The sequence below is a fragment of the Acomys minous genome (assembly GCF_964271855.1).
Source record: "Acomys minous genome assembly, chromosome: 19".
Lineage (NCBI taxonomy): Eukaryota > Metazoa > Chordata > Mammalia > Rodentia > Muridae > Acomys > Acomys minous.
This window is the reverse complement of record NC_140499.1, coordinates 40365300-40379117: the sequence shown is the minus strand read 5'-3', so window position 1 is coordinate 40379117 and position 13818 is coordinate 40365300. Positions and strand designations below refer to the sequence as shown.

The window sequence follows — 13818 nt, the reverse complement described above, 5'->3', positions numbered from 1 at the left end:
CTCCTCTGCACATGCTACATGCGGATTATGACATTTGTCACCTAGACTGCCTTCATGTTGTCTTTAGAGGTTTTATATTTAAAAACATAGTCTTGTTCTCCTTTTAGTATTGAACAAATGGGTAACAGTGTGCTACGCCCATTAAAGTAAGGCTAGAAAAATAGCTGCCTGTTATGCATTCCTGTTATACTACACACCTAAAATAAATATCCCATAACTAACATTTCTCAGTAATTCCACTTCCAATGTTTGTCACTTCTAATTAGAATTTATGAGCTTATAGAAACTGTGGTGGGTCTTGTGAACACAACGCAGGGTAAGAGTTCTGGCTAATTAGTGACCATTGTGTTACCCAGGTGGGTAGTAAGAACAAGAGCTTCTCTCAGAAAAGGCTTACATGGGCATCACCACTCTCTTCTGGTGGCTCACAGCATGCCACTCAACTCATTGTCAGCATAGAAAAGCATTTTTCCCCGTCTATATTAACATATAACTCTATAATACAGAAAAAGTACAACACAGGAATATCCCACCTCCTGCGCCAAGTTGCCAGAGATTTTCTTAGCCAAGACTGTTAGTGACTCAGACAGGACATTCAGAAATTTAAAAGCTCATAATGAACGTGCTTTCTGCTCCCCCTCCCTCCCTTCCTCCTCGTCTCGCAAGGCGTTGTTATTTTTATCTCCACATTGCTTCAGCTGCACTCCAGAGAAAGCCAGGCTGAGACAGAGGTGCAGCTCTGTTCTCAGCGAGGGAGGCATGGCACAGGGAAGGAAAGGTTGTGACAAAAAAAAGGGGAGACATTGGAAGGGGGCTCGAAGCACTTCTCAGAGTAGTAGGACCAGACACAGGTCTCAGCAATGGGATATTGCGATGAGCAATCCATTTCCCAAATCTAAGGTGTGGTGGTTTGGACGGAAGTGGCCTCTTATAGATTTGAATGCTTAGTCACCAGGGAATGAATAGGAAGGTTAGGGGGTGTGGCCTTGATGGAGGAAGTGTGTCACCGTGGGTGGGCTTTGAGGTTTCAAAAGTCAGTTCCCATCTCTCTCTCCTCTCTCTTCCTGTTGCATGCACATCTCGATGTAGAACTCTCAACTTCTTCTCCTGCAACCATGTCTGCCTCCACATGCCGCCATCCTCCCGGGCATTATGATAATGGACTAAACCTATGAAACTGCAAGCCAGCCTTAAATAATGCTTGTTTTTATAAGAGCTGCTGTAGTCATAATGTCTCCTCATAGCAATAGAACACTGGCTAAGACATAGGGTATAAGGGGAGGGTGTGGCGATGGCAACACTGCCACCCCTGACCACAGAACTGGACAATGACTGTTTCCAGCAAGAGAAAATTAGCCAGTAAAAGGAAATAAGATGTTACCAGTTGAAACTAAAATTGGTGTTTGAATCCAATGTGTGTTTTGATTTAAACAAAACCTCCAAGGTTTTATACTTATTTTCCATCTTTACTTTGATGAACAGCACTTAGTCTGTATTATTTTACGACATTTATACTAATGGGGAAAACACTTGACCCACACTAACTAAGTTGATTAAGGAGTTCTTTTGTTGTTGTTTGTGGTTGTGGGTGCTCTTCTTGTTAATGAGTTTCAGCTTCATGTCATACAGGTAAATTTCCCAGATTTGCTCTCATTCTTTTCCTGCCTAGCAGAGATGACTCCAGAGCACAAATGTGCCTAAAGTCAACCTGAGTTATACTGTAAATATCACTCTGGGGCTGTACAATGTGAGCAATAAAACCCAGAAATTTATCTAGCCGTTGCCTCCGTGGTTTTGCTGTGTAGTCATTTCCTGTGGTCATAGCAAAGAGTAGATAATGCCCCAGCATCAAACTACACTATGTTAAATTATTTGTGTTTAATTCTTCTATTTCTGGGATGGTGGTGGCTGTGGTTCTGGTGTATGAGGGAGAGAGAAGAGGGGAGTTCTCGATAGAAAACAGATGGTACTCTCAAGTTAGGCCAGTCAAGCAGTTTTATTTTCAAAGGTATAGAGAAGTTATTAGGTTGTATGTTGCAGCATCCCAAGGTAAGTATCAATAGTGAATAGGGAGTGGGTGTCAGACCCAGGGTAAGGAGAACCAATGTAGAGAAAGATTGGCAGCATTCCATTGTCAAATTCTATTTGGTAAAGAGAGTGGTTAGTCTGTTTTGGCTCTCTGGGAGAATAGAATCACAATACCCCAACCTCATCTGCATGGCCTGCTGCTGGGGTCTCTACTATCTACAGTAAGGACAAGGTTATAGAGCATGTAGGGCAGCCTCCTGGGGCCAGACAGCAGGACGGAGAAGAGAGGTCAGAATTGGGGAAACAAACAAAAGATAGATGGCACAAAATAGGATTCTCCTCCCAAATTTTAACAGTTTATTTTACCTAAACCAAAATCAAATTTGATTTCAGTTTTCCAATTGCTTGTGCCTTCCAAAACCAGACAGGTCAGGTTCTGCAAATCCCTATGTGCTCCTAGTTTAAAAAATGAATGAGAAACAGAAATTCTTGTTTTCCTTCCACTTTAGTTGAGTCCTTTGTTTATAAACACATTTTATATACTTTTTCCAATAAATAAAATAAAAAACATTGAAATCCAAAATTATCAGAGCACAGTGTTGTTGTTTACACACACACACACACACACACACACACACACACACACACACACACACACAACCACACAACTTAGGAGAACTTACAGTCTCCTTTTCTTTTCATTTTTTCACAAATATTTACTGAATAGCGGCTATCCAATATCCTGGAATACACAGAGACACAAATATAAGCATAAACCAATCTTTTCTATGTTGACTTCACCAAACACAATGGTACTTTGTTAATTTTTGTTTAGTTCAGAAAGATGTCTATACAGAAAGTAGACGTAGCTACAGTCTTGTCTGATAGGAGTGTCACAAATATTTCCAGTCTCTTCGTTCCCACAGATTGGGTCCTTGTGAAGGTTCTCTTTGTGGGAGAGGATAGTTAGTAGAACCCAAGCTTCATTCCTTTATACCAATACATGCACAGGAGAAATTATCTCCAGGTGCCATGACCACAGCTAAGTCCCGACTTCACTCTAATAGAACAGGCTTAAGTCACTGTAGAGCTGGTGCCAGAAAATGTAATACATTGATTGACTTGAGTCAAGAGGAGCTCATCCTATGGATCAACTGTGGGGCCAATTTCACCTTAATAACATAGCTGTGGAGAATAAAAATCACCAAGAACATTCTGGGGATTATTGGTTAAAGAAAAGGGGAGTGAATGTCAGGAAGGAAACCATTTTAAAGAGCAATAAACTCCTGAAATAAGCTGGGTTGTGCTCTAGCTGGCTCTCCAAGGAGGACCAGAATAAGGTGCATGGTAGCACAGGGATCTGGAAAGGACCACACAGATGCCCGGAGGGATCAGAGGGTTCTGGTCACAAATTAGGATGTTCGGTGTGACTCTGGACCTGGAGAGTTCCAGGCTGCCATGATAGAAGGAAGCACTTTATGCCATGGTAGATTCTATGCCTTACCTTTAAAGTTATTAAATAATTTAGCCAGCTATGACAATATATAATTTTATACATTCCACACCCATTGTCTAAACAGAGAAATAAGGGACTGGGCTTTAGACAGATTCCTTGATAGGAAGACAAATAGAGAGTGGTGCTATGGTTACAGAGGTGGTGGATGCCCAAGATGGCCAGCTTCTTCCTTACCCTCTAGACCTGAAACAAAGGCCTGGGAGCTTAAAACAGTGGCCTCCTGGGCTTTTTCTCCTGCCAGTAGGACCCTGCTGCCAACAGACCAGATCAACAAGTTCAAGGCCTCATGGCCTCCATTACATGCTTACATACCAGCTGTGGGACAATCAATCATCCTGGTTTTCTTCAAACTGACTAACCCTAAATTAAGGGAGGAAGATTCATCAGAGACTGGATTTTTGGCTTCCAGAGTCTTCCCTTGGCTTTGTGGAGCGTCTTTCTCTCTGTGTGCCCGATGCATGCGTGTGTTTCCTCATGCCCAATAGAAGCCTGTTTTCGGCTGCTGGTTCTGTCTGCTGTGTTGGCCGTGTTCCAGATTTCTCCATTGCTGCCTGTCAACACTGGAAGTTCTCCTGCAGTTTGATTCTTTAACTGGCACAGAAAACAAGCCAGGTCAAGACCCCTAGATGGTAACAGAAGGGCAAGCTGGGTAGAACAGGCAACGGAGGGAAGAGGGCTTAAAGGAAGGCTGAATCTAAAGTGGATCTCCTCAGAGGCGACTGAATTCAGTTGTAAGAGACTAAGAGGAGAGAGAAGCATGGAATTAGAGGGGGCATTAGGTATTGGCAACACTTAAATCTGGGCATCACCTAGGCTTTTTAGATTAATTAATCAATTAATTAATTCACTTTACATCCCAATCATAGCCCCTCCCTTCTCTACTTCTGACCCCACCGTACTTCCCTCTTTTCCTTATATCCTCTCCCCTACTCCTCAGGAATGGGAGAGCCTCCCGCACAACCTATCCCAGCATATAAAGTCCTACCAGGTCTGAGAACATCCTTTTTCCCTGTGGTCTGCTGACGCAGCCCCGTCAAGAGAAGTGATTAAAAGCAGGCAACAGGATCCATGTCAGAGACAGCCCCCTGCTTCCACTGCTAGAGGACTCACATGAAGACTACGCTGCCCATCAGTAACATCTGTGTAGGGGGCCTAGGTCCAGTCTTCAGTCTCCACAAGCCTCTCTTGGCCCTGGTAAGTTGGCTCTGTTACTATTCTATCCTTTATCCTCTGGGTTCTTCTATCCTTTCTCTGACTCTTCCACAAATCCCTACCTTCGCCCAATGTTTGTCTGTGAGTCTCAGCATCTATTTCAAACAGCTGCTGGGTGGAGCCTCTCAGAAGACAGCTATGTAGGTGCCTGTCAGCAAGCAGAGCAGAGCATCATTAAATAGTGTCAGGGGTTGGCTATATCCCATGTGTGGGTCTCAGGCATTGGTTGGATATTCCCTCAATCTCTGCTCTATTTTTATCCCTACACATCTTGTAGGCAGGGAAATTTTGGGGTTGAAGTTTTTTGGGTGAGTTGGTGTTCCTCTCCCTCCACTAGGAGTTCTGTCTAGTTAGAGGGCAGCCTCTTCAGTCTCTATGACCCCTGATACTAGGAGTCTCAGCTAGCATCACCTCAATATTCTCCCAGTAGCCTACGACAAAGTACGGTTGACTTCTAATGTCTAATGGAGAGACAAGGGTGTAGATTGACTCTGAGTTTACCAGGGTACTAAACATGGTGTTCTACCCATTCCAGATGTTTCTATTATCTATGTGCATAATTTATATGCACCTTAATATTTAATTTTTATTATGTAACCAAATTTTATTGTAAAGCTTCCGCTGGCTTAATTTACACATGCAAAGAAAAGAGAAGCAGGATAATTGCAGGTGAAGTATTTTGGCTTGCATGAAAATAATAAAAATTTCATGGCCAGGTGGATTTAAAAATATTTTTGTATTATCTTAATGATAAATACAGCCAGGAAATTAATGTAAGTCAATCAAAAATTATGCTTAGGCAACAAGATTGGTATTTTGCCTTCTTTTTGTATACAATTCTATGTTTAACCTGAGTTGACAAATGTAAGAAAGAATGACAAAAAAAATGTACTTATGCATATGATTACTAATTGTCTATTCACTTAAGAGATGTTTAATTTTGGCCTTATACAGACTGGCTATTTCACTAAAACGGCTTCTCCTTTGATTGACTTAAAAACAAGAAAATCAGTTGACACAGCTTCAATGAGCTCGCTCTAGCTGCCCACTCAGCTTCCTTTTTATTGATGGACAAGGGTGGGAAATTCATGTCTTCTCTAGATAAAGAGAAGTATGACGTCTTTATGCCTCAACCTTGAAACTATATAAAATATACACTTAAAAAAAAGAGTCTAATAAAGCATGAGTAGTGGCTTTCAGGTAGATTACCTACCTAGGAAATAAGTAGATACTACCCTGAATGAAATTACTACAAATGGGTGGTGATCATGAGGAATAGGGGCCATACAATAATCAACACTATCACACAGTCATCAGTGCCTGATATAATACAGAAAATAGGATGTTTGGGAAACAGCAACATTTATGATATAATACGCACAGGGGAAAAAAAGTTGAATAGGATGGACAGATGAAAGGTTTCAGACTTACTGCTTCACCAAGCAAGAGCATCTTCCTACTCCAAAAGACATCTTGTTTCTACTCTAAACTCTTCTTTTCACCCTTTGTTCGTATCTGAAACACTGGTGAAAGGCTCAACTAAATTACAGCCTGGATTCTTTGTAGCTGGTTACAGAAAAGCGCTAGGCAGCTTAGAGCAGGCCCCTGGTGGCCCGGGTACAAGAGAGCTGGCGGGCTGACCAAGTCAGCTTCCCACCCAGGTCCTACTCCAACATCTACCCCATCTATGAACGGCTGGATAGCATGAAAGGGCTGGGCCTCCCCCATCCAAAGTTGCAGGATCTCCATGACACCAGGAAACAACAGGATATCGGAGGGGAGTTTCCTGTGAAAGAAGGTTGCTGAAAAGACAGAGGAAAGACTTCAGAATTCCTTTAGCTTAGCATTATGTAATATGAAAAAAGATGCTATAATTAATAAAAAGGAACCTGATTAGAAAGTGTTTTCAGATAAAAAGTATAATTTCTGAACTTAAGATTGCATAACTGGTAGCAAATCGTCTTTTTGTTTCACAAAATCAAAACAGAATAAAACATAATTTGAAGGAAACATCAAAAACTCTCCCAAGAATAAAATAAGTGTGTTTGTACAGGCTTCCACGTTCAAAGCATGCTTCTGAGAGCTCTAAAGTTATGTGCTTATGGCTGCTACGATAAGCACTGTTGTCTTTCACAAATGTAGTTGAAGAGGATGGCTCCTGAGAAGGCTGGGCAACTGCCAGCTGAGTTTTATACCCAGTGCTATTTCACTCTAGATCTTACCTCAGAAGGAAATTCTTTTGATCAAAAGAAATGGAGGGTATTCTCTCTCTCTCTCTCTCTCTCTCTCTCTCTCTCTCTCTCTCTCTCTCTCTCTCTCTCCCTCTCTTCCTCCCTCCCTTCCTTTTTTCTTTCGTCTCCTTCTACCTTTCTTTCTTTCTTCTTTCTTTCTTTCTTTCTTTCTTTCTTTCTTTCTTTCTTTCTTCCTTTTTTTTCCAAGACAGAGTTTCTTTGTGTCACTCTGGCTGTCTGGGAATTAGCTTTTTAGACTAGGCTGGCCTTGAACTCACAGAAATCCACCTGCCTCTGCTTCCTGAGTGCTGGAATTTAAAGTATGAACAACTGCCTGGCCCTATGGATGGAATTTCTATGTTGTATAAATTATTATTCTAGAGCAGAATCAGTAGATGATTTTATTCAAATTCGGAGTGTAAGTGTTTTCAGGCTCTGTCAAAACTTTTCAACTCTGCCACTGCAGTGGAAAAGTAGGCACAGATAGTCAATTATGGCCAAGAATATCTAATTACAAATACCTGAATGTCAGATTTGCCCTTTCAAACATTATATGCCATCTCAGATTACATAATGTATAAAAATAGGAAGAGGGCCATTTTGTGTGTGTGGGGAGGTTGTCACAGCATTGATATAAAAATGTAAAAAGGATATTAAAATTTCAATTTACTTCACATAAATATAAAGATAAAAACTAAAAGTGTTTACCAATTAAAATTAGTAACATGTAAAGGACTATTACTTCTAATCAGGTAAAGTACATCCCAGCAATTTAAGCTCTAATTATTAAAAATCTACTATTATAATATTATAAACAAAATAAGTAAAACATATATTAATAGATCTTCAGAAGACTTATCAGATTTTAACATTCATTCCAGTCCCCACAAAAACACACTCCCTTTGTCACTTGAAAGTAACTTTTTAAAAAACACATTTGAAAAAGCATTTGTGTTAATTCTTAGAGAATTTCATACAATGTATTTTTAACATATTCACTGCTATTAACTCATCCTTACACCCTTTCTTACATTAAAAATATTTTTATTAAATATTTTTACATATACATTTATATTATTACACATACATACAGTAAACTACCTACAGCAAGAAGAACCATGAAACAATCAGGACTTATATAAATGTTACATTCATAATGTTTTGGCTATTTGTATTTGGCAGCCTTGAAAAAAGCATCTTTCCTATCTTGGTGAGTCTAATATTTTGAATGTAAATCAATATCTATCATATCCCATCATTATAAACTTAAAACATCTATCTAGGCCTAAAAACATCGTAACCCCTAAGTAACCCCTAAAAAAGCTTAATTGTAAAACTAAACTATCTGGTCATCAAAGACTTGAAAAGGAATAAAATTAATTATCTGAGGATACAGGGAGTGCAGGTTAACAGCTTCCCAGATGAGAAGATGACAGAGACTGTTTGCTACCTGAACAGTCACCCAACACTCTATAACACTGGAGCATCATCTTCAGCCTTCTGGCTCAATATATCTGACAGACACATTTGTAAGGCAGGAACTATTGAAGACTTGCTTATCCTGTCTGGGCAGAGTTTGGCCATCGACTCTGCATGCATCCAAGCTTGCCCTTTTTAAGGCAGAATTCTTGAGAATATTTTGTCCAGTGGCTCGTTTGCCACATTTGAAGCCATCTCCATAAGGAGGTTTTTTGATGCTTATCATCTTCCTTGAGGTAGGCTGGGTGTTGTCAGGAGTTAACCTGCCTTATTGTCAAAGAATCTTTAAAATATTAAAAACATCTTTATATGCCATATTCTGTAGGTCTCTGAAGTTTTTGAAGACCTTATATAACTATTTTACCTTATCTTTCTATAGAACCATATCTATCTGTTATACCTAGGATGTATATTGTGATAAAAATAGACTAGTAATTGATAGGACCATGATTTGATCAACTAACAATTAGCTTATATAACTTACTTATCCTAAACAGCATGCAATAGCACTTTCAAAGTATTAGAAGAAAACCTACTTTCACCCTTTCAATCACGCCATCACTTCCCACCTAACATTGAGGGTATTTTCTTTTTGTTTTCCCTCTATCTTCCCCATTGAGTCCCACAGCCAAATATTAGGCAGAACTCTGGAAGTCCTGTGGAGGAGGAGGAGGAGCAGGAGGAGAAGGAGGAGGAGGAGGAGGAGGAGGAGGAGGAGGAGGAGGAGGAGGAAGGATTGGAGGAGCCAGAGGAATCAAGGACTCACAAGAACATGGCCCACAGAATCAACTGCCTGAGCCTCAAGTAGGTCTGATCTAGGTCTTCTGCATATAAATTGTAGTTATATAGCCTAGTGGGCAACTGGGGCTATCTCCTGACTCTTTTGTTTGCCATGGGGCCCTTTTCAAGCCTTTTCCTCCTACTGGGTTGCCTTGTCCAGCCTTAACCTAAGACAATGTGCCTGGTCTTATTGTAGCTTGGTATGCCCCTGGAAGGCCTGCTCTTTTATTAAGGGGAGGTAAAGGGCATATGGATCTGTGAAAAAGGGGAGAGAGGAGAGAGACTAGGGGAAAGGGAAGAAGAAGAAACTGCAGTCAGGATGTAATATATGAAAGAGGGAAAAAATGAACTTTTTGCCAAAAGAGGAGGAAGAAGAGGAGGAAGAGGAGGAGGAGGAGGAGGAGGAGGAGGAGGAGGAGGAGGAGGAGGAAGAAGAAGAAGAAGAAGAAGAAGAAGAAGAAGAAGAAGAAGAAGAAGAAGAAGAAGAAGAAGAAGAAGACACAGCTATAGATACTTAGGATGAGCTTGTGTGAAGAAGCCAGTGTGAAGAACAAAATACCAGAGCTTTAAAAATGTCATTCAGGGAAGCATTCCTATGCAGTGTTTTTTTAAAAAGCAAATTGGCCCTGGAATAGAAGATTGTTTTAGTTGCCAGATTGGAAAGCTAAGGTACCTAGTGACAGATCCTGCTGACCCCTACTGAGGTGTTGACATTGAAAGGCATGGAGTGCTTGCATGGCTGCTGGTGGTCTTGGCAGCCCTGGCTTGACCAGCAGATGCCCTGAGGCCTTTGCTTCATGCCCTTGATCTGATGCTCAAAGGCCTCTCATCTGTGATCTAATCTAAACACATGTCTATCTCTTCAAATCCTTACAAAGATAGAAATCCTCAATTTAAGGCCCCTCTACTATGCTTTGAAGGGCTTACATGTTTATATTTTCTGAATACTGTATGTTTGTATTATTGAAGTGCACCTTGGAAGTGCACTCCTGTCTCCTAGACATTACCTTGTAGGCCTTTACATTAACCCTAGAAAGTCAGTAGGCTCAGCCAGTATTCTTGTCTCCATTTTACAAATAAGAAAACTGTTCACAGACTTAGCAGTAAGGTTTACTGGCAGGCATGTATCTACTCCACAAATATTGGGCATTTAATTTCTTTAATTCCTCTTTGTACTTTAGAAGTAAACAGCTCTATTTAGAAATGGCCCAAATTGATCCATATTTTTTTCTTCCACTTTTAAAGCTTCTTGTGCTTTTTTGAACTGTCACAAGGACACATTGACTTCTATAAAAGAAGGATATGTTATATTTGGACCTAAGTATTTTTATGTTTAACTGAGAATAAGGGAAAATGCACAGTATTCTGGTCCTAGTAGTAAAAAGGGGGCGGGATGGCCAAGTGGAGGCCTGGGGGGTTGTGGGGAAGAGCATAGGTGGAAGAAAAAGACTCTTGACACTGCTGAGGAGCAACTGACAATGGGTCACCCGAGCATAAGATGGCTATCATATCACCACGCAGTATAAGTTATGGGGCCACCGGGGGTAGATGTGAAAGTCCCTTATTTTGCTGCTCATATCATACTTTAAGAAGTTGCTTGAGAAATCCAGCAAACCAGCTGTGGTGGCAAGGTGATGGGAATTTCATAGCATGACCCCACTAATTAGTGATTTTGATTAATGATTCTTATAACTTAAATGCCAACTTTAATTATTCTCTGGTACGCTGTACTAACAGTTTTTAAATTGTTGTTTTAAAGTTGCTTTTGGCTTAGCATTATAATCAGAACATGATAAAAAAGCACATGACCACACCCTCCCCTTCATCCTATGTCAACCATGCACCTTAATCCGTATATTAGGAGTCCCATATTGTTCATACATTTTGATCACAGGTATTTACTAGCTTGTCCTTGAAAGATATATATCATATGCCAAAGTAAAATCTTAATCCACAATACTAGAAATTTTTTCTTTTCCTGAATTATATGGGCATATCGATATAACCACATTAAAAAATATGAGTATAGTGGTTAACTTACTGGCCATTTTATTTCATTGAGAGAAATAGATTAATAAAGCATACATCTGTATAACAATGAGTGTTTCTAGAGATAATTAGATCATAGGGAGTTTGAACAAATCAATCCTGTAATACACTAATGGATTAGGCAGTGGTAGGGTCTAGTTGAAACTGTTAGGGTGCTAGAGGCATACCTTTGGCCTCACCCTTCATGTGTCTTTTGTTTTGTTTTGTTTTTTTGTTTTTTGGTTTTTGGTTTTTTTTTGCCATTATGTACTCCATCTCCATAGCCCAGGAGCAACTGCCCTGTGGATCAGTGACTGAAAGCCCTGAAGCCTGAAGACAAAGTGAATCTTTTCCTCTTTAAACTGTTTCTCTCCAGTGTTTCTCACAGCAATGAAACTATATAAAGTAGCTATCTAGGGCTAGGACAGTGGAGAAGAAGAGAAACAAAATTAAAAGGAGAAGAAACATTTCATGAGCCAGGAAATCTTAAGAGGAAGCACTGGGCTTGCCTTTGCCAACACTCACTTTAAAAAAACATTAGGTTTGGTCCTGTGACCTAGCACACACCAGTGACGGTAACTGTATTCTGTCCTTGATTGAGAGGCATGGCTCTTCTGCAGTGTATTGTGTCCCTGGGTGGACTCTTACTTGTGTATCTTCTCTTGGAGATGACATGGGAAGAAGTAAGGCTGTGTGTCTCAGATGGTTGCCTAGGTCAAATAGGTAGCTCTCTATATGAAACAGGCTTTATGGAATACTTAAGGACTTCAGATAGTTTCTGATGCCTTAGTCCTGTGATGGCACCAGCTGAAAACCAATGATTTCACTCTTAATCAACAATAAGGATTATGTGGTCATAATTCACATTTATAAACCTAAGCTGCGACTGTGACACATAAACTTGGCCATCAGAGCACAGATCTGCACTGGGAAGGACCTCACTACAGATAATATCACAGTGGTGGGACCTTGTGCGTAAGAGAAGGTGATCATATCCCAAGACAAAGAGCTAACAAGACTAAAGTTCTGTAAGAATGGGGTTAATCCTTCCAAAAAACATGCTCCAGGTGACCCAAAGAGCACCCATGAGATTCAGTCTCTTAAAGGTCCCATCACTGCCACACTGGGAAGCACATTTGCATCACATGAATCTATTTGGAACAAACAAACCATATGTAAGCCATAGCAGTCACATCCTCCTCAGCAGGCAAGGAGTTTTCTGCAGAGATAGGGTAACAGTCTAGATGTTCTCCAAATTCTCAGAAAACAGAAAATTAAGTCTATCTTGAGGTATATAGCTTGTCTCAGGAACCAAGGTCATAGAAGAGTAAAACAAAAATTATAATTGAAGTTCATTTTTAGATTTCCAAAAATACAGTGTTAACTATTTTTAAAGGAAAAATTTATGTGCTGAAGAAGACAGCTCAGAGTTGAAGAGCACTGGCTTCATTTCCAGAGGACCTGGGTTTGGTTGCTATCACCCACATGATGGCTCACCACCATCATGTCCCACAGCCTCTGCGGGCACTTCAACACATGGTGCATGGAATGCTTTCAGGCAGAGCACACACACACACACACACACACACACACACACACACACACGTCCAATTAAAGAAAACTCCAGATAAGTGTGCAGCACACTTCCCAGTGCATTAAATGCATATTTAAATTAGAAGTAGAGGCATAAGGCAAAGGTCTAAAGGAGCAAACCACAACCAAATGATGAAGACATGGTCAGAGAGAACTTCTCGGACTAAATTCTACATTTTTGTTTGAATTTTTATTTATGATTTAAAATAAAAAGATAGGAATAAATACCTGCATAAAATGTCAACTGGGCATAGTGCCTTAAACCTGTAATCCCAGTACCCAGGACACTGAGACAGGTGGAGCCAAGTAAGCTTAAGGACAGCCTAGGATACAGAGCTACAGAGTGACACCCTGATTTAAAAACAAAAAATAAAGAAGAAGGAGGACGAGGAGGAGGAGAAGGGGGAGGAGGAGGAAGAAAAAAAAATCAAGCCTTTGCAGAATATTCTGTAACACAAGGTTTTTTTTTTTAAAGTAGATTATAGAACAATGTATATAGTATGATACTTATTTCTAAATATATTTAGATATTTATAGTAAGTATGCTAAGTGGAATTTCACTAAAATGCCAAGAAAAAATTTAAGGTGAATGAGTTTAGATATAATTTTAATTTTTACTTTTTCTATCTTTCTCTAAACTTTTCAGACCCCCCACCCACCCACACACACACAGAGGTAACTAATAGAATATGTACAATGCCCTGAACACACGACCTGACTTGGAAAATTGAGGAAAGATTTACCTAAGTAGTTTATTAACCTGAGATTACTAAAGTATTAACAGAAATTCACTCAAGGAATAGACGAGTTCTCTCAGTGAACAGATGTGGAGGGCCATGGAGCAAGACAGAATGGACAGTGTTTTTTTAAAAATGGCAGGTCCAGCAGCAGGAGCTGTGACCTGCAAAACAAGGAGACAGATAAGAAATAAAAGTACTGATGGGGGCCCAA

The 13818-nt window shown here is 40.2% G+C and overlaps 1 protein-coding gene and 1 long non-coding RNA gene across 4 annotated transcripts in view; one reads left to right on the top strand and one right to left on the bottom strand.

The window, feature by feature from the left end:
* KCNAB1 (potassium voltage-gated channel subfamily A regulatory beta subunit 1) overlaps nucleotides 1–13818 on the bottom strand; it is a 364151-nt gene that overhangs the window by 296479 nt on the left and 53854 nt on the right. The gene's annotated exons all lie outside the window — the stretch shown is intronic.
* LOC311589918 lies at nucleotides 3748–9161 on the top strand. Of its 2 annotated transcripts, none has more exons than XR_014776691.1 (3): nucleotides 3748–4156; nucleotides 4482–4738; nucleotides 9087–9161. It is a non-coding gene; the product is annotated as an uncharacterized lncRNA (long non-coding RNA). The 2 variants fall into 2 exon arrangements; XR_014776692.1 differs by having other exon boundaries at nucleotides 9095–9160.